This window comes from Suncus etruscus, chromosome 7 (assembly GCF_024139225.1).
Source record: "Suncus etruscus isolate mSunEtr1 chromosome 7, mSunEtr1.pri.cur, whole genome shotgun sequence".
Classification (NCBI taxonomy): Eukaryota; Metazoa; Chordata; class Mammalia; order Eulipotyphla; family Soricidae; genus Suncus; species Suncus etruscus.
The window spans coordinates 87226119-87246599 of NC_064854.1; the positions used below are offsets into that span (position 1 = coordinate 87226119).

Consider the following 20481-nt stretch of genomic DNA (forward strand, 5'->3'; position numbering starts at 1 on the left):
ATTCAGTGGTGCCAGTGATTGAACATGGAACATATGCAAAGCATGAACTTAAGCCCTTTGAACTACATCATGACTCCTTTTTGGGACCTTTCTTTTTTCTATTAATTTTTTAATATCTTTATTTAAACACCTTGATTACAAATATGATTGTCGTTGGGTTTCAGTCATGTAAAGAACACTCCCCTTCACCAGTGCAACATTCCCATCACCAATGTCCCGAATCTCCCTCCTCTCCACCCCAACCTTGCCTGTGCTCTAGACACGCTTTCCACTTCCTTTATTCATTCACATTGTTATGATAGTTCTCAGTGCAGTTATTTCTCTGATTGCACTCACCACTCTTTGTGTGCTGGACCTTCTAGCCCTCCTCTCTTTTGTCTATGAGAATTATTGCAAAACTGTCTTTTATTTTTCTTAAAACCTATAGATGAGTGAGACTATTCTATGTCTAAATCTCTCCCTCTGCCTTATTTCATTCAGCATAATAGATTGCATGTATATCCATGTATAGGAAAATTTCATGACTTCATCTCTCCTGATGGCTGCATAATATTTCATTGTGCATATGTACCACAGTTTCTTTAGCCAATCATCTGTTGAAGAGCATCTTGGTTGTTTCCAGAGTCTTGTTATGGTAAAAAAAGTGCTGCAATGAATATAGGTGTAAGGAAGGGATTTTTGTAATGTATTTTTGTGTTCCTAGGGTATATCCCTAGGAGTGGTATAACTGGACTGTATGGGAGCTCAATTTCCAGTTTTTGCAGGAATTTCCATATTGCTTTCCATAAAAGTTGGACCATATGGCATTCCCACCAGCAATGGATAAGAGTTCCTTTCTCTCCACATCCCCGCCAGCACTGGTTGCTCTCATTCTTTGTTATGTGCGCCAATATCTGTGGTATGAGATGGTACCTCATAGTTGTTTTGATTTGCAAATCCCTGATGATTACTAATGTGGAGCATTTTTTTCATGTGTCTTTTGGCCATTTGTATTTCTTCTTTGAAAAAGTGTCTTTTCATTTCTTCTCCCCATTTTTTTGATGGGGTTAGATTTTTTTTCTTGTAAATTTCTGCCTTGTATATTTTGGATATTAGCCCCTTATCTGATGGGTATTGGGTGAATAGTTTCTCCGACTCAGTGGATGGCTCTTGTATCCTGGGCACTATTTCCTTTGAGGTGCAGAAGCTTCTCAGCTTAATATAGTCCCATCTGTTTATCTGTGCTTCCACTTGTTTAGAGAGTGTTGTTTCCTCCTTAAGGATGCCTTTAGTCTCAATGTCATAGAGTGTTTTACCTAAGTATTGTTCTATATACCTTATGATTTCAGGTCTGATATCAAGGTCTTTAATCCATTTAGATTTTAGTTTCATACATGGTGTTAACTGGGGCTCTATGTTCGCTTTTTTGCAAGTGGCTAGCCAGTTGTACCAATACCTCTTGTTCAAGAGGTTTTCCTTGCTCCATTTAAGATTTCTTGCTCCTTTAGAAAAAATTAGGTACTTGTATGTCTGGGGAACATTCTCTGACTACTCAAGCCTTTTCTACTGATTTTTTGGGACCTTTCAAGCAATATTCATAACCCTGTGATGAAGGTCCTTAGGGATGATGCCCTGTTGCATTTAGCTTCTTTGTCAGAGGAAGTCCAGGTAAAAATCATGTAGCTTAACAGAAGAAGGCTATATAGTCCTTTAGGATAAGCTAGGGGGAGAAATAAGCATGAGGGGTGACCCAGGGACAATGTGGGCGGATGTAGTGGCATATAAGTATAGCATAGTGCTCAGAGGCCACATGTATTGTTAGTATCAATTATGCAGCTAGGGGCATGTAAGTTAACATGCATTTGGGGATTAATAAAGAGAAGACTGAAATAAAGTCAGAGTTCTTTCCACTGGGCATGCTCCCACGGCTGTTTGGAACTGGTTTTTGAAGTTCTTGCTAACAGGTGTCTGTGACCACAAAACTGTTGAGTTGGAGCTTTTTTTTTTTTCTCAATAGATGACTCCAGTGTCCTTTTTCCTGCCATTTCTCTATAGTATTTCCCCCACCTCTCCTACCCCACTTGACTTCCCTCCTTAGGACAGGGCCTTAAATCCCCCTATCTTACTGTACAACCATGACTAGACCCCTCCTAGGACACTTGAGCCTCCTGTTCAGCCCAGGGAGTTTTGCTGCTGGGGCCATAGTGCAGATTCACATCAATTGAGTGTAGTGAAGCCAGTGCCCTCGCCCCTGCTGAATTCTGGTGTCTTTATCTGTGAGGGGAACACAATAGAAAACAAATCCTTTAAAAGAAAGAAACAAAAAAATCTAGGTGCTAATATAAGAGTATTAGTTTGGAGCTGCTGCCTTCTGTTTGGGAACTGGGTCTCAGCGTCCAGAGGCTTCTCTCTTTGTGTCTGTTCTTGTCTCTTGTGGATAGTGCTGCCTCATGTTGGTTGTGGGCCACCTTTGTCTCTCTGTTGCTACCATGATGGTCATGGGCCATTTTTGTCTCCCTTGACTCTGGTCCTCAGATACATCCCATTACTTTGCTCCAGTGACTTTTCTGTTTTCAGATTTGTTGCATCTGCATCTCTGTTTTCTCAGGCTGCACCATTTTACCTTTCTCACAACCCAGATCTGATCACCTTCTCTCATCCCATCCAACATTTTTTTGCTTCTCATATTTGTGGGAGCATCATCTCCCTCAGGGGTGAGGTGTCGTGACATTGTGGTTTGATTTGTATCTTTTCAGATAAGAGATGAAGACTTTTGTGGCCTGTGGACCAGTTCAGTGTCTTCTCTGCAGAGAGTCCTCTCATGTCCCGGGTCCTTTTTAACTGGGTTATGTTTACTTGCTGAATTAACAAACTTTTACAGTTATTCCTGGTTGTTACTATATAATTTTATGTTATTCAGGCCCACAATATCACAGCACCAGTCCCTTCACCAGTGTCTCCTGGATCCCCTTACCCTTCCCCCACCTCGTGACAGGCTCACTGTTCACCTAGATTGTAGTTTGTCTCCTGTTTTTAGTGTTGTTGGAAATATAGATAGACCAGCCTGCTACATCACCCATATACTTGAAACCCTTGACACCTATTGGAGTTTTTAATTCTTTTATTGGGGGGGGGTCATATCTGGCTGTGCTCAAGATTTAATTCATGCTCTGTGCTTCCAGATCACTACTGGTGGGCTTTGAAGACCATATTGGATGTCAGGGATGAAGTCTTGGATTGACTGCATGCAAAGAAAATGTATTTTTCTCATTTCCCATTGCATTCTTCTCCAGTTTTTCTGCTGAGTTTTTCAAATGGACATTGTCCTATTTATTTTTGTTCCTTTCCTCCCAGGAGATGTTTCTCTTCTGCATGTCCTGGACCTTCAAGTGCATGCCTAATCTGTCCTCAGTGGGCATTGTCATTGCAGGTTGGTATGGTGTTCTGAATACCTTGGTCCACTGGCATCCTTGACCTTGGCTATCTAGGATGTCTACCACCCTGTGTGGTATCTCTGTATGTATTCTCATCTTCTTTGTTGAAAATTAGCTGCCCATACATGCATGGTTTTATCTCCGGGATGTCACTTCTGTTCTATTGATCTGTGTGTCTGTTTTTATTCTGTACAAAAGCAAACACTTAGGTGTTTCTTAATAGGAAGGTCAGAATGCTTGTCAGATGGTAGCCACCGAAATCCATTTCAGTAGGAAGCTATGAGAACTCTGTTTATATGCTTCACTGATTCGTAATCATCTGCTAATATTTTATTACATATGCCATTTAGTAACATAATAGGACATGGTGACCCATTAGACTAAAAAGGCATAATTGGATGTGATTTTTGTTGTTGTGTTTTTTCTCTTTAATAGAACTATATTATCTTTAATATGAGCTTTCTGTTCTATAATATTTGAGCTTTTTTTTTAACTTTACATAATACAGAGTGAAAAAACATATACTTTTTTTCAGAAGATAAAGGAAAACATCCGGGAAATATATTTGGCCAAGATTGCCTGTGCAGAGAGATTGAGCATGTTTTATAAAAGCTCTTTGGTCTGAGAACTCCTGCAGTGTCTTATTTGGTCCTCCACAAGTCTGGATGTAGGCATGGTTTATTCCGTGGAGCAGAACCTGAACTTTAGAGTAGACTCATGATATTGTCTGGGTCCCAGATAGTACAGTATGAAGGTGGTTCTGGAAATCACAGTCAAGAGAGAGACCCATGCTGATGACACAAGACTTTATCCTATGTTTAAACCTCTTTTTTACCTTTCACAAAATTTCTGTGGACCTGCACCAAGAGTGCAGGGTCCTGGAAAAGCTGTGTGATTATCCTGGGAAGGAGGGAAGGAAGAAGGAAGAGAGGGAGAGAGAAAAAAAGAGGAGGGAGCAAGAGAGAGGGATAAAGAGAGAAAGAGAATGAAAATTAATACTCAGGCATTCATAAGCCTGTGGGTGGTATGCATTTATTTGTGTGTAAGTGTGCACATGTGGATGCACCTCGTTTTAGGAGGGTAAAGCAATACCCCACTGACTAGGAAATCTTTGCATTCTCTAAATATTTGTGCATGGATTTATAAATTTATTTACTTCAGAAGTAGATTGAAAAACAATCCTAGAAATTGAGTATGTGGCTCAATTCAGTAAGTTGTAAAATATTCCCTTTTATCTCCTTTATCCTGTTTCATTGCTGTGCATTCTCCAGGGTAATAAAAGAATATCTGATGACACTGGCAACCCCCATTGCTCTTTAGGGACATTCAAATGTTAAGCTTCCTCTGCTTGCAAGTAATGCCAATAAGCTGGGATCATTATGCCATGGTTATTTCAGAGTATGTAATCCTGTATATTTTGCTGGATCCTGTAGTGTTTGGGGTCCTGAGTACTATGTAGTGTGCAGTAGACCTATGTTGTGTGGAGGATCTTGCATTGTATCTGGAGGATCGTGTGTAATCATGAGCAGTATGAGGAATCCTTTATACTGCATCAATATAGTGTCAGGATCTGCACAAAGAAGGGATCTGTATAATGGGGTGTATGCCAGATAATGGGGAGTGTGCAGGATAATCTGTGTTGTGGGTATTGGCACAATAATGTATTGGCATCTGGGCAATTCCTCTCTTTTCACTAGATGCAGATATTCTTTTTCTATCAGTCCCAACCCTGCAGGATTCCATATCCCTGCTATGGTGTAACCCCACATTCACCTTACCTCTGCATAGCCCAGAACTCTTGGCCTAAGCTGGACTGTATTGCTATGAGCAGTTTAGGTACATTTGGAAACTTGCTTTGGGCTTTCCTTGGGCCATCTCTCTCCCCACAGGCTAGTCAGCATGGGGCACTTGAGAAATGCTTTCTCCTTGTCTCATTTCAAGTTCCTGGAAGAAACACTGTAAATACTGATGGACACCGCAAGCAGAGCCTGGCCCCCATCCCTGCTGTTCTTCCCACTTGTCACTCCAGAACCATGAAGGGCTCCAGCTGCCTGTTTTGTGGCTGGGAAATGAAATCACCTTTATCAGTGTAGGGCCAGTGGGACTTAGAGAGCCATGACCTGTTGGCCCGAGTTAGTGGGCAGTGGTCCTTTCCCAAGCCAGGCACTTGAATTCTGGTTTCCCTGGGTCAGTGTCTGGGGTTCCAAGATGATTACAGAGTGGGCCCAGCATCTCTTAGCTCTGTGCACTTCCCTTCTATTCTGTCAGGATTCGGGGTATCTAAGCCCTGGTCCCATGCTCCCCTGTGAGATGGATACCAAGGTTCCCCCTGGTGAACTGCAGTCTACAGGGCAGAGTGGAGCAAGGCCCAGAACTGTTCTGAAGAGTTGCTGAACTTTCCTATGGGCCTTCTGCTCTTGTTTCCGTTTCAAATAATAGAATCATTATAAGTGCTCTCAGCTGGATCACTCAGAGTCTGTGCAGCCCATCATTTATGTCTTCCATCACTTGGCAAGGCACTTATTTCTTGGACTGTAGTGGGTTAAATAGTTAGTGAGGCTTGTCTCCGGATCCCGTTAGAGCTAATATCCAGAGTTCTCAACCATGGCTTCCTCAGCTGAGTGCTGGGGGCTTAGAGCAGAGTGAGCACCTGTGAGCAGAGGGAACAAATCTTCTGCTTGACTGCATCTGGGTGCCTGCTGGGATCTGCGCAACATCACAGTATCCCCCTCTAACCATGCTTCTATGTGAGTGAGGAAAGAAGAGACAGTGGTAACCCTTTGGTCACCAGTGTGCCATCCAATGTGCCATCATTCTCCTACATTGGCCTGTTGTCATAGGTGTCTGTCCTTAATGTAGAAATGGCTGCAGACTTGAAAGGTTTTACAAGCAGTTCCTTTCTCAGCTTTTCAAACTGTGGGTCCCTAGGTTTGCTCACTTCTTTGTGTTTGGAGGGGGGTCCACACCTGGCTGTGCTCAAGAATCTTTCCTGAGAGTGCTTGAGGAGTTTTATAGGGTATCAGGTTTGAAGCTGGTCAGTTGAAACATCTGGCTCCTAGGGTTGTGCTACTTTTCAAGAATCTGTTTTGAAATAAGTTTATGTTTTATGTTCATTGAATGAATTGTATCCATCAGTTAGACACCTCCCCTTCCTAGTTGCATAAATTCTTTTATCCCCGAGAAATTCCATTTAACCTTGGATATAAGAACAGGTGTGAAAATCAAGTATTTATTGATAATAAGTCATACATTTATTTTTGAAATGAATTGATCATGAGCCCCCATGTTGATTACTTGAAGAAGGGGAACCTGCTTATTCTTAACTTCCTGGAGATTTATGAGTTTTCAAATCTTTTATTTGAGGCCACATGGTGTACAATGTTGCATATGGGACCCAATCCCATGCTTGCTTAGTATCTGGCTCCCCCAACTTCCTCTTTCCTTAAACCTTTTCCTTTGATATGTAAAAACCCACTAGATAAGTACTTTTGTCTCACTCTCTACCTTCCCCCTCCTGGTGGATGGGTATTGATATAATAAAGAAAAGTCAATTTTGGCTTGGTGTTTGGAGCACTAGGAAGAAGCCACAAGAAGCCACTGACTCCTTGACTTTCCTGACTGGCTTAGCTTATTATTTCTTTGCAGTTACCCTGCTTCTTCAGACCCAGCTGTGTGGGGTTTAGAAATACAATGCCTTGGGGCTGGCTGGAGAAATAGCACAGTGGGAAGGGCATTTTCCTTAGACAGCAGACCCAGGTTTGATTCCCACAAACCCAGACGATGCCCCAAGCCTGCCAGGAGTAATTTCTGAGCATAAAGCCAGGAGTAACCCCTGAGCACTGCTGGGCATGGCCCCCCAAAGGAAGTAATACGTTGCCTGGATTGATCTCACAACTTATGGATTTTATTTTACACCCTGTTATGGAAATATTGGTTTTATCCCCTGTGACTGGGCTAGTGCAAGCCTTGGGTTTGCTGATATGCACTAAATGGAACCCCCTGGCTATGAACACAGTTCCAAGGCATGTGGGGTCTATCACTTTGCTCTCCCCTGTTCCCTCCAGTTTCTATGGTCTCAGAGCTGGGCGTTCATGTGATGTGCAGAAAACTTGGCTTGCTGGGTTCATTGTCATCCAGAAACCTCTCGTAGGGAAACGTGCTGAACCCAGAAGTGGCTACTTAGGAATAACACATACACAATAGCACTCTGAGATGCCCCTGGAAAGCAGGAATGAATATTGCTGTCCTTTGTTTCTCAGCTTCCTGACCCTTTGCTTTCCACAGGGTTTGGGGATGGGCTTGTCCTAAGGCTTTCTCATTTCTCCTGATTCTTGTAAAATCTTAGATTGTCTTGAAGATAGTGATTTTATGCCCCATGCCAGCATTCTGCCATGGGTACATTCAAAAACTTCCACTTTGGAACTCTGCAGACTCCTGTTAGGTAGATCATTCCAGAATGTTGGTAGTTTCAGTCCCTCCTCTTCCTCTTCCCACTCAGCCTTTGCCCTGCTCCCACTGGTTACTTTTTGATCTTTTCTTTTCTTTAATTTTTTTTATTTATAAGGCCATGTAGCATATATTTGACATTGAAATAATTAATTATAATATCTGTTTCCTTGTAAGAGAGAAAATAGTAAAAAAGAAAAAAAGAAGAAAAGGTTAAAAAAGAGTATAGCAACAAGAAAATTTGTGAAAGTTACTCGTTTTTGCAATTAGGTTATTAAGCCATTATTAGAAGGTTTAGTAAATTTGTTGCTATTTGATAAATCTGTTATTTTTATTTTTATGAACAGTAGGTGACTTCGGATACACATTGCTGTCTAAATAAATGTATTCCTATGGGATGACAAAAAATAGAATTATCCGGGAATTTCAGCCACTGCTCTGAAACTGAAATTTTGTTTGTTTGTTTGTTTGTTTATTTTAAATCATGGTTTCAGATTCCAGGGTTTCCTAAGTATAAGAAGGTAGTGGAAGTGTGCTCTCAGTTTCTCCCAAAAAAAAGCTCTGGGTTTTGTCAGCCCCAATACTGGTAAACCTGAAGTTTTGGTCAGATGGTATCTGTAGAAAACTGTAGATGAGTGGTGAAGAAGAGCCCTTGGCAAATTGGCAAATATGGATGGTGGGTGCACCAGGGGTGGCTTTGACAGGGCAGAGACATGTCCTATTCTCTCCTCTTGATTTTGCCAGCTTTCACTTGTGTGGCCAGTTTGGTGGATATTTCACAACTTGATTTACATTTTTTTCAAGAACCGATTAAGTATGGAGCTAGCCAAATGCAGACATGGCAACTGCATTTGTCTCCAACTGTTTTCAATCCACATCTAACTCAGATGCCTTCAAGGTGAGCCTAATTCCAGAGGGGAGCCTCGGAACTTATTCTAGCATCAATTCTAGAGCTGGGGAGATAGTGCACATGCCAGGGTAAGGCACTTGCCTTGCACTACACTGACCTGGTTTTGGTCCCTAGCACCACATAGTCTCTGATTTCTGCCAAAAGTGAGCCCTGAGCACTGCCAGTTGTCATTCCCCCAAAAGAACACAAACCATAAATTCATGACTAGTGTGATTTTTGTGTTATGATAATTTGAACCATTGTTATTTCTATGCAAATTGGAGATGTGTGTTTTGTTAGTTCTTCTAAATAGTCTTAGCAATGCTCTGTGGATGCCCTTTAAGGGAGACAAAAGGTCTGAGTGTACTGCAGTGTGACTAGCTGCTTCATGCCAGCTCACACCATGAGGCAATTCATCTAAAATACCTGATCTATGTAAGGTTGTTGTTGGCTTGAACAGATGATTCTTTCCATGTCCCAGGAGAGACCTCTTTAGTTTGGTCAGGATCATTTGTGTTCCTTTACTGGGGGGACTATGTGAGAAAATAGAAGAAATATATGTTTATATCTGTATAAAGGATATTAAAAACACACACGTTTGGTTTTTATCTTCAAGGCATCATTAAAATCCACTTGAAAGTAAAAGTAGTTGTATATTTAACACAGTGATGAATTATTATTAATCTGTGGGCACAGGGTAGCATACGCTTAAGAAGCAATGATTATTTATAGCTAATCAAGGAAATATAATATCTATCCCAATCAATTATGCTATATTTAAATATAAATCAGACTAGACTTGTATGATTAAAGATATTTCTGAGTGGCCTCTCTATATTTTATATATATGTAAACATATATATATATATATATAAAGCTTCACTCATAAAGCAAAAGTTTCGCATATTAAAATTATAAGACCGTTACATTGGGCCCTGAGAGATAGCACAGCAGCGTTTGCCTTGCAAGCAGCAGCCGATCCAGGACCAAAGGTGGTTGGTTCGAATCCCGGTGTCCCATATGGTCCCCCGTGCCTGCCAGGAGCTATTTCTGAGCAGACAGCCAGGAGTAACCCCTGAGCATCGCCAGGTGTGCCCCCCAAAAAAAAATCATAAAAAAAAGACAGTTACATTATTCAAGAGTTACCTATGGTAAAAACTTAAGTGAAAAGATACATATACATAACAAAGAATAGATGAATATATACATTATTGGAAATATTGGGTGTACATTTTCTTTTCTTTTTGTGAGCACCTAGTGGCGCTCAAGGATTACACCTGGTTCTGTGCTCAGAAATTACTCCTGGCAGGCTTGGGGACCATATGGAATGTCAGGAATAGAACCAAGATTGGCTGAGTGCAATGCAAAAATGCCCTACTATACTATACATTCTTTTTCCCTTTTTGTTTGTTTGTTTTCGGGTCACTCCCAGCTGTGCTCAAGATTTACTCCTGTTTTTGTGTTTGTTTATTTTTGTTATGCGGCCACACCCAGTGATGTTCAAGAACTTTTGGTTCTGTGATTAGGGATCACTCCTGGAAGTGCTCAGGGAAACCATATGGGGTGTTGGGGGTTGAACCAGGTTAGCCACATGCAAGACAAATACCCTCCCCACTACTATTGTTTCAGCGCTTGGAGCAATCTTACATTTTCTTTTCAAGGAAAGAAAACCTTTTACTTCAGGAAAAAAGTTGCTTTCACAAAGGAAGTTATTTTACAATCAACGTTGAACTTGCAGCTTTAGTTAGTAGTGACCTGCTCTGCAATAGCATTAACATTTATGCCTTGGGCATAAACAGATTCAGCCTAGCCCTCCATGGGGACTACTGTGTTGGGGTGCAGCTGTGGGAGCAGCTGGGGGAGCTGGGTAGGACCAGCCTTGTGCCAGGCTCCTGCAGGAACCCACTCAGTGCTTTTATCTCCCTTCTCTCTTCCTGAGCTTTTAGATGGGGATAGGCTTGCTAAGGCACAGCAGCAAGCCAGGCTGCTCATCCCCATTTATACTGTACTGTATTTATATGTGTATCTGTGGTCTTTTTTGCAGGAACCCTCCACACAGAATCTGCCCTCAGCATGTGGCCCCAAGAAGTGTACTGAAAAGTAAGCATCCTGGAATGAGCTTAGGCTCCACTGCATAGCTGACATATATCTATGGTTCCCATGGAAACTCCCAGAGCAGCCTTTCCCCGACATGGGTACAAAGGCTTTGCCCAGGTTCTTCTCAGGTGCAAGTTCAGAAAGCTGCACACTCATGGCAGGGTGTGAGCATTGTGCTTTAAAGTGATTTGCAGTAGATAGTGGCCTCAGGATGACAATGAAGCTGTCAGGTTACAGAGTAAGGAAGCCACAAGTTAGGAAGCTAGGAAGGTCTGACCTGATGGGTCAGATCTTATGGACAGTATACACCTGCCCAGATTTTTTTCAGGAGCCAAGACTCAGTACCACATTTGTATGTGTCTTCCTTACTAGTGTCTGAGTGTCTGTCTCCATTGCAAACCATGTATACATGGAGAGGTAAGTGGATCTCTCCATTTACTTAGGTGATTTTGGGGTCCCTGAAACATGGAGCTTTCATGTAGACCTTCCAACATCATGTGGCAGTGCTGATGGTGTCACCAGCAGAACCTGTACTGCCATCTGCTCCATCATGGAGCCCAATTTGCTTTTGACTGCTGGTCCATGTTCCCCAGAAGTTAGGTGTCTTCTGGAAGTGTGAACCCCCACATAGCTTGCTGTCACCTATGTCTTACCCTATTGCTCCCCTGTTAAAGTCCCTTCTTGGCATAATAACCCCTTCCACTGGCCATGGCGTATGGGAACTTCACAGCAATCTCGTAAATCTCCACAAAGCCATTCCAGGTCAGGATGCTGATTCTTTTATAGTTGGGTTCTGAACATATTTCACCCTGAGGGGCCTCTTTGACAGTTCTCAAAGCTGACATGGTTCCTGGAAAAGCCGCTGAGGCTTGGGTGGAGAGTTCAGTCTGCCTGAGCCCATAATGTGCTTACTTGCTCAGGAGCTGCAGTACTTTCCCTTCTGTTCATTCAAAACAAGAGACAGAAGTGAAGATCCAGTTACTTAGTCCAAGGAGCACAGATAGGTGGAGATTCCCATTTGATTTTGACTCCAGGAAAAATATTTTCAGCTCTGAGGAAAGAATGTTGTTCTGTGACCTGTTTTTTCTTTTTCTTCTACCAGCCACAGAAGGAGTTTTTCCCAGTGAATCTTGGCTTCTTGGAGCTGCAATCCTGGGTGGGAACTGGTGCAGCCATAATAGGGGTTCTGGATTTGGTTGGGGAGCTCCCACACCATCCTTCTGAGTGTAATGCAGCTGGGCTGCTTCTTGTGACAAGGTTGTGTTCTGGAGTTTTGGAACATACACACACTGGCCATTAACTTGTGCTCAGAACCTCTGTGAAACTGGTCCACTTGAAACTCATCTCTCTTGGTTTTCCTGTTGTTGCTGTTATTGTTTGGGTGTTCTTTAATTTGGGGACCAAACCAGCAGTGCTCAGGGCTCATGTCTGGCTCTAAGTTCAGGGATCAGTCTTAAAAGGCTCAGGACTATGTGAGGTACCAGAAATGAACCCAGGCTAGTGCCTACAAAGCAAGTTTCTTGACACTTAAACTGTCCAATTTGAAGTTTGAATTTCCCCCTTTTTTTTAGGGGTATGGGAGGATTGGTAGAACTACATTTAGCAGTACTCAGAGGTTATTCTTGGCTCTATACTGAAGTTACATCAAAACATCTTTGGCACTATATCTGGGGATTCACAATTGAGAAGATACAAGAAAATTACCTTGATCCTTGTCCTCTGTTTTAGACCCCACAGCTTGGAATTCTTTCAGGTGTTCAGCTTGTTTTCTCTTGCTTTTCTGTCTCTATTCCTTCTTTCTTCAGCATTTTGTTCTCTTGTTGTAGCTACTTCTCCCATCTTTGCTTGAACAACACTTTTTAGTGTGACTTTTTAAAGGAAGTCTAATAGTATTTCACCTGCCTGGGTTAAGCATTCTGGGTTCTACGCTGTAAGGAAAACACACAAAGTAGATGACCTTACTGGACTCTGGAGCCGGTGTCCTTTTCTCTTTAGAGTCCCTGGAGCAGCAGACTAGGATACCCATGGTCAGTATCCACAGACAGAAGGGAGAGCTTAGTTTCTTCAGCCCTACTGAAACTCTGGACAACTGTCCTTTGGTCATGTTTTCAATGAAGAAGCTAGATAGCAGGAGTCCAGGTCCCAGGGACCAGCTCTGATATCCATTGTCCCACAATCCGACATAGTAGGTCTCTGCAGGGAACGCGTGACTCATGCCCTGTTGGGTAACTTGAGAAATGGGTGCCAGTGGGTCAGAACAACCTACCAAAATAGATGTTTCTATTGTTCCCACCGTGTGATTCTTTTTCATTTGCAAAGGGCAAGCAGCCATCGTTGAAACAATTTGGTTCACACACAGTGACACAGTTTGGACTTTCTTCTTTAGCTTGTCTTTCCTTGTTGTCTCTTCCAGAAGGAGAGGGGCTGTGGCTGCTCATACACCCTCCTCTGGTGGTACCCAGAGGTTTAGCAGATGCACTGTGTGAGCCAAGCTGGTTCTGTTCATCTATCTGAGAACAGGGATTTAACATTTCCAAAGGCTGGGCCTCATTCCTATCACAGGTGTTTCTAAGAATAAGTCATGATTTTGCTTTGTACTCAGAGCCTTTCAACTTCCAGCTAAGCCAGTCTTTCTGTCCCTCACCATGCATATATGCAAAAGATATGGCAGCACTCTTCCCAGACTTGCGACACACAGAATTGTCCTTCTGACCAAGTGAAGCATGCTGCACATCTGCAATGTTCTCAAAATGTTGTCTTGTCCTTTCAGCTGAGGCCAATGGAATTCTGAAATGTGACAGCTCAGGTGTAGGTTCAACATGAAGGTTACAAGGAAGAATAGGCTCAGCTTCACATTAGCATCCTGCCAGCTTCCTCCATGTCCTCTGAGCTATTCTTTCTTCTAATTGGAAAGCAATGCCAATACCAGTTTGGGAGGTGACTGTACCTGTAAGAAGTAGGGAAGGTTATGTCCTTAGAATTCTGTTAAAAAAAAAGGCCTTTGAAACTGTCCTAAGCATGGGGCTGTAAAGTTTACAGTTTGTAGTTCAGCTTTTCAAGATTGGCATCTTCTGTATGTATGGTGGTCTGGAAAAGATAAAGACCCAAATTCCTAATAACAATTGGCTTCATCAGTCCTGGTGGGACTTTTGATCCTATAGAATCAAAAAAAGAAGTATGAGGGCCAGAGAAGTAGCATGGAGGTAAGGCCTTGCATGCAAAAGGATGGTGGTTCGAATCCCGGCATCCCATATGGTCCCACGAGCCTTCTAGGAGCGATTTCTGAGCATAGAGCCAGGAGTAACCCCTGAGCACTGCTGGGTGTGACCCAAAAACCAAAAAATATAAAGAAAACAAAAGAATACTGTGAATGGAAAGATAATTAGCTCTGCTATTAGAAGTCTGGAGAGGTAATACTTGTACTATGGGTTTGTTGATTGCCTAAATGACTTTTCAGAGTACTCCAAAGTGATGTGGCACTATTGGCCTCATTGTAAAGAAAAAAAATTACTCCAAAAATTTACTTTATGTTTACTTTGTCATGTTTTCACTGAGGCATATGTAATTTCTAAAACAGAGACAGTCTAAGGTGTGAGAAATTGCCAAGTGGCTAACAGATACCCAAAAAACTGAGCAGAGGGGCTAGGGATGGGGCTGAAAGCATTCCTTGCATGCTCACTGCTTACCCTTTGCTCTGGTCTCAGAGACCACTTCTGGTGGGACTTGGGGAACCGTATGGGGTGTCTGGAGGTGTTGGCCATAAGCAAGAGAATTGCTTTAAGCATTATATTCCTTGACTTCCACGTAAGTTAGAAGGTAGAAAATGATGATAATCTCTGTGAAGTCTCTACTTTGGGGTGAGGTGGATAGTGTTTGTGAAGACTGGGTCAGTTTGTAAACAAGCACTGGAATTGACTGAGTCCCAGTGAAACTGTCTGATGGGCCATTCTGAGAATTTGAGAAGTTGGGCCTGAGTATCTGGGGGAACCCTGGAAGGGGACGTGCCCTTATGACTGAGAAAGAACCATCATTTCTGCCAGCAAAGGGAGGTAGGAACTGGCCTTGCTCCCTCCCTATCTTCCTCCCATTAGGCCCTTTTGAAGTGAGGTGGGCGCTTGGCTGCTTTCCAGGGCAGAGAGCCGCAAGTGCCTGAGAAGTGGTCCTGGTTATTTTGCCTTTTACTCCACTTTGAAATAAACGATCAGATAAGATGAAAGGAAACTGTATCCTCAGGCAGAATGGCTCTTTAGGAGGAGATGTAACTGCAGCTTCTAGGAGTGGGGTTGATGGGGGTATGGATTAACCATGTCCTAAGGGTACTAGACAGGGTCACCTCAGTCATGTTCAGAAGTGCTTGAAAATGCAGGTGTTTAGAAGTAAGTGCTGAACACAGCTGGTGAATAATCCACTTAACCTCTTCTGTTCTTTTGGAAGAAAAATAGCCACCAAGTACAAAAACCATTAGTAAGGGGTTACTTAGAAAGAGTCTAAAGGGATAACAGTCCTCCTAATGTGTTTATCTGGGTAAGAGGTGGTCACACAGATCACTTGGGCTCATTAAGGGAAAGAAACTATCTTGCGCCTAAGCACGTGACACAGCATCATCATCCTGGGCTGGACCCCAGGCCCTCCATGTCTTCTTGAACCCACCCTTGGAATAGTCAGAAAGAAGGAATTTTTTGACTTTTTTGACTGAATCTTCTACAATGAGTGGCTGGTTGGTTTAGTCTCTCTGGAGTGCAGCTGTGATGAGGCTGCAAAACTCCCAGAGGAGCGAGATCTCAGTATGATCATTGTGGTCCAAGTGGATCAGAAGGCCGTGCAGGGAACTAAAGGACCAGACATTGCCTGAGTCCTGGACAATCCTGTCCATGTCTGTTTCCTGGAGCATATTGCTGGCTGAAGCTTGAGGTGTGTTTACTGCACTTTATGGTGTGGTGCTAAGCAGCTACCCGATAGGCAGCTCATGTGGAATGGTCAGTTGTGCCTATCAATATGGCGCTGAAGAGGTTTTACTCTGTCCTCTGATAGTGGCCTGCAGACCTAGTTCATCTATGCATGATAGGTGAGCCCACTCTGTGCAGAGGCCACCGTCATGTCCACATCTCACTCGTGGGAACTCAGTTCGAAAAACCCAGGCCTCACTCCACAATAGGGGAAACTTGAAACTTGGGTGAAGCTGATGATCTGTGACAATCACTTTGTAATAGGAATTCTCTGTGTGGATTCTCAGCTTTGTTGCCCTGCATTGCCAGGTTTTCCTTCCTGTTCACAGGAGTCATTTGCTTCAGCCTTTATTCCTATCTCGCACAGAAAGACAAGCTTCTGCCACAAGAAATATGGGCAAGACTGCTAGGTCAAGCAGAGACAGAGCCTGGAGAGGCTGTGCACTTGACACAGAGCTTAGGTGAAAAGTGAGGTAGTGCACGCCTGGCACAGATGTTGGGTGAGGTTGTGCTTGCCTGACACATGACACTGAGCCATCTGTCTGTGTGGTGCTGGAAGGCCACACAGAGGGAGTCAGATACTTGCCTACCTCTTCTTCTTTATCACACATGTGGTCCTCTGGAACATTAGGCACTTGAAGCCAAATAGAAGTGGTTGGTGAGGAGTTCATAGAAGGAAGTCAGGGGACATTATTTCAGAAGTCCTGGGTCTAAAGCTCTATGGCCTGGAAGACCCAGGCAAGACTCTTCTGGGTCCTGCTTATCTGGCTTAGATGGCTACTGGGTCCTCATTAATGACCCAGTATGCAAATGAGATGAGCAGTCAGGGACTCTGATTGGTGCAGCACATGCAGGGGAGGTGCAGAGCCAGAAGAGGATTTGGATGTTTTCAGTCCCATTTTTTCCCCATGCTTCAGGGTGGCCCCTCTACGTCAGCATCTCTGTGAGGTGGGCTGGCTTCTACTTACACTTTTACTAAGGCAAGGGTAGAGGGTGTTCAAGAAGCCTAAGTATCTGTGAGGGATTATGCACGTAGGGGTCAATTAATGGGTCCCAACATTAGCTGTACCCTAATCTTTTCCAGTTGTGCTCAGCTTCTGAGGAGCTTTGTGGGGGAGTGTTGTGCTAAGCTGCTCCCTTGGCTGTAAAGAAGTCACCTGCCTATATGTGGTCTGTGTGACTGCCAGACCAGCTTTCCTGTCAACTGCCACCTTCTTACCAAAGCTGGGAATTCCAATTTCAAAAGCTTACAGATTATTAGGGGGAATGCAATTAAAATTGCCCCGGGTAGAAGTAGAAGGCTCAATAGCATCAAGTGTCTGGGCATACATGTGTTCATTTTCTGGAGAGTGAGGATTTGACTACAGTGTTTCTCTGCCTCCATGATGGGTGACTGCCGAATCTGAATTTGTTTAGGTGCCCAGAGCTGGCATCTGTTCAGTGTTCACATCTTTTTTTTTTTTTTTTTTGTGGTTTTTGGGTCACACCCGGCAGTGCTCAGGGGTTTTTCCTGGCTCCATGCTCAGAAATTGCTCCTGGCAGGCACGGGGGACCATATGGGATTCGAACCAATGACCTTCTGCATGAAAGGTAAACAAACGCCTTACCTCCATGCCCTCTCTCCGGCCCCCAATGTTCACATCTTACATACTTCTTGCTTATTTGTCGCAGAGCTTTTGCCTTTGTGCTGATCCCTGACCTCTGTGTCAAGGTGTCAAGATAGAATTTTGTCCATCTCCGCAAGGTCAGATTCAGGAATATCTGGCATTGAGGGAGTGGTCCCTTTTATTTTTTACCATCCAGAGATTCACTGTGCCAACTGTAACAGGATCATGTTGCTTTTGTAAACATTTATCTTTAAAATGAATGAGTTGAGTCTGGAGGTATGGGGCCATGCATGCAGGAGACCTGGATTCTCTGACCCTGATGTGACATGCCCCTGAAATGGTTCTATAATCTATCCTGGACTCCAGGGATCCGTGTCAGCTGTGAGGAACAGAATACCAACTTCTGTGCCAAGGACAGCCAGTTAGGGGACCAGGTCTCTGCCAGCTCTAGCTGGTACTGCTCTGGACTGGAATGGGCACTGGTGTTTTCTGGGCCACCATGGTCCTTTCTGTTCCTCTGGCTTCAGGGCTACTTTGTGGCCAGCTCTTGCCTCTGCTGCTTTTTTTTTTTCCTTGCATTCTCTCTGCACATTCTCCTTCCTACAATCAGAACTGTAGAAAGTAACTGTAGTCAGAATTGTGTCCACACCCTGGACTCTAAGAGCCTTGAGTTTCACAGTTCAGAACCATTGAGCCTTTGTGTCCTCACAAACCCTACAAAGAGCAAAGTCCCGATTATCTTGGAACTCTTGAGCATGCTCATGAGGACACTTGGATCTCACGCTTAGCCTGGCCATGGGCATCAGTGACATGGGGCTCCCAGCGACATCATGCAGAGAGTTATCTCCTCTTTGCAGCAGTTGTGCATGCATTCTGAGAGACTCAGTTCTTAGATACTTCAGGATGCAAACCCTTGGAGCAGCTAGCCCCTTCTTCTGGTCCAGAGTTGCCTCCTGGGCGCCTGCATATATGTCACTGCTCCCACCTGGAATTAGGTGTAGTGGAATCCAGGGCTTTTACTTGCTTCTGGTTCCCCCAATCCAGCCACAGGAGAGGGAAGGGGCAATCTTGGGCAGTTTGGGCCCACCACTGTGTGCAAGAACAGTGCTAGGGAGTGAATGCAAATGCACAGCAAGGACTAAGAGGGAGAACTGAACCACACTGCTGAGTTGGAGAGGGGCTGAGAGGCAGGGACTTGGGGCTGGGTGCACTAGTAGTGGGTGGGTATTGGAATTATGTGCCTAAAAGTCCATTATTCACAGTATTGTAAATCACAGAAATTTAATCAATAAAAAAATTAAAGGTGGAAGGGAGATGTAGATGCTAAACTGGGGAACTCTTTTGATGTTTCCCTATTAACTAAGTCAGCAGAGGAAGTTTATTTTCCAAGAGATGTTTACATATGTTAAAGGCTTGATTAGTTTTACAAAGAATCCCAAGCCTGTCTACACTTTCTAAGACTTAGACTAGGGGTCAGGTGCCTGCCCAGAATTCTAGCTTATTAACTAAACAGGAACTATCTCAGACTTCACTGTATCAACATTTAACATCTGTTTTAAGAAGGAAACCCTGGGCCAGAGAAATATAGTGAGGAAGGTGTTGGCCCAGGTTCAATCCCTGGCACCAAATATGGTCCCCTGAGCCTCACCGCGTATGATCCCTGAATAGAGAGCCAGGAGTGATCCTCAAGGACTGTCTGCACAGATCCCTGAGTATAGAGCTGGGAGTGCTCTCTGAACACAACACCTGTCTTGGAGCGATGAGGGAAAGTTTGCTATACCACAATCATATTCCTGAGCATTGTCTGGGGTGTTCCTCCTGAAGAACAATGTGGCTCAGTGGGCCTGCAGGTCCTGGGACTCTGCATTTATGACCAGGCCCTTAGCTCCTCCTACAGCTGTCCCAGGCTGGCTCTGGATAGGAATGACTGCCAGATTCCACTCTATATCCAGAATCTCCAGGTTGCTCGAGAGAGAATGACCTCCCTTCTTATTTTAGACAGCAGTGGAATGAACTGGTGGGTTGCGTTTCTACTGACAATCTGCTCTGTCACAGCAGATCTGGGACTGGGAACCAGTCTGCCGATTTCGCCCACTCAGGAGAGACTCTGTTCAGCATGTGGGCCCATGGCATGTAGTCCCTTCAACAGAAATGATGGCATGCCTGGCGCCTCTTCACATGCCTTGTCTGCTGTTCAGCTCCAGCAGGTACTGTAAACATAAACATAGAGAAAGACAGATTTATCTGTTCATCAGCCAAGCTTTTTCTAAGCAGAGCCCACGATAGAGAGAGATGCTTGATTGATAGTAAAAGCTTGACAGCTAAGAATATATTTCCAGCAACAAGATGAGTAACTTGGACTGAAGGGGATGGAGGAGAATAAAACTGGATTTATTAAGGACCTTTGCAGTGAGAAAGGCCGCATACTCTCTCAATGCAAAATAAACAGTGTAATTCTTAGTCCGTGATCCTGTGGTCTGAAGGCAGTTACCATCCTCCTTATCCTTCTAAGTGAGTGAGGCCTTGCCTTAGAGCCTTAAAATACCATCCCCTGTGCACTCAGCAGAGAGAGCTCTGCAGGACAGGGGAGTATCTGCTGTTTGCCTACAGGCTTTTAAAATAATCCCAGCTATTGTGTTTGAGGCAGAAACAAAGGCATGGTTTCTACCTGTGGCATTGATAAACCAATTATGGAACATCAGTGGTTGAAGGACTAGATTACACCCTTTCCCCCCCTCCAACATCGTCTGTTGATGAATATAAAGGAACATCTGCCATAGCACAATCATTTTCTTTGACTTTCACTGTCATTTTAGTTTTGTCTTTGGGATGCCTGACTAGAGAGGAAGTTGTTTCAATCTGCTAAAAGCTCTGTGGGACGGACCTTGCATGTCCTGCCTCCTCCTGGAACCTCAGCCTGCACCTATATCCTGAAAGGTGGCATCTGTGCCGAGGGTAGGCCAGGCTAAACAACTAACTTCCTCCAGCACTATGCCAGGAGGGGTTTAATCAAAGTCCAAAGACATTCCCCTCTTTTCCTGGAGTATTTACCTTATCTAGGAACAAGATACAAATTCCTTAGG

At 43.8% G+C, this 20481-nt stretch overlaps 1 protein-coding gene across 1 annotated transcript in view; it reads left to right on the forward strand.

Moving 5' to 3' along the window:
• LOC126013659 (contactin-4) overlaps positions 1-20481 on the forward strand; it is a 669197-nt gene that overhangs the window by 102454 nt on the left and 546262 nt on the right. The window contains exon 2 of the mRNA XM_049776827.1: positions 10793-10848. The gene's annotated coding sequence lies outside the window, so the exon portion shown is untranslated. The remainder of the gene's footprint in view (positions 1-10792; positions 10849-20481) is intronic.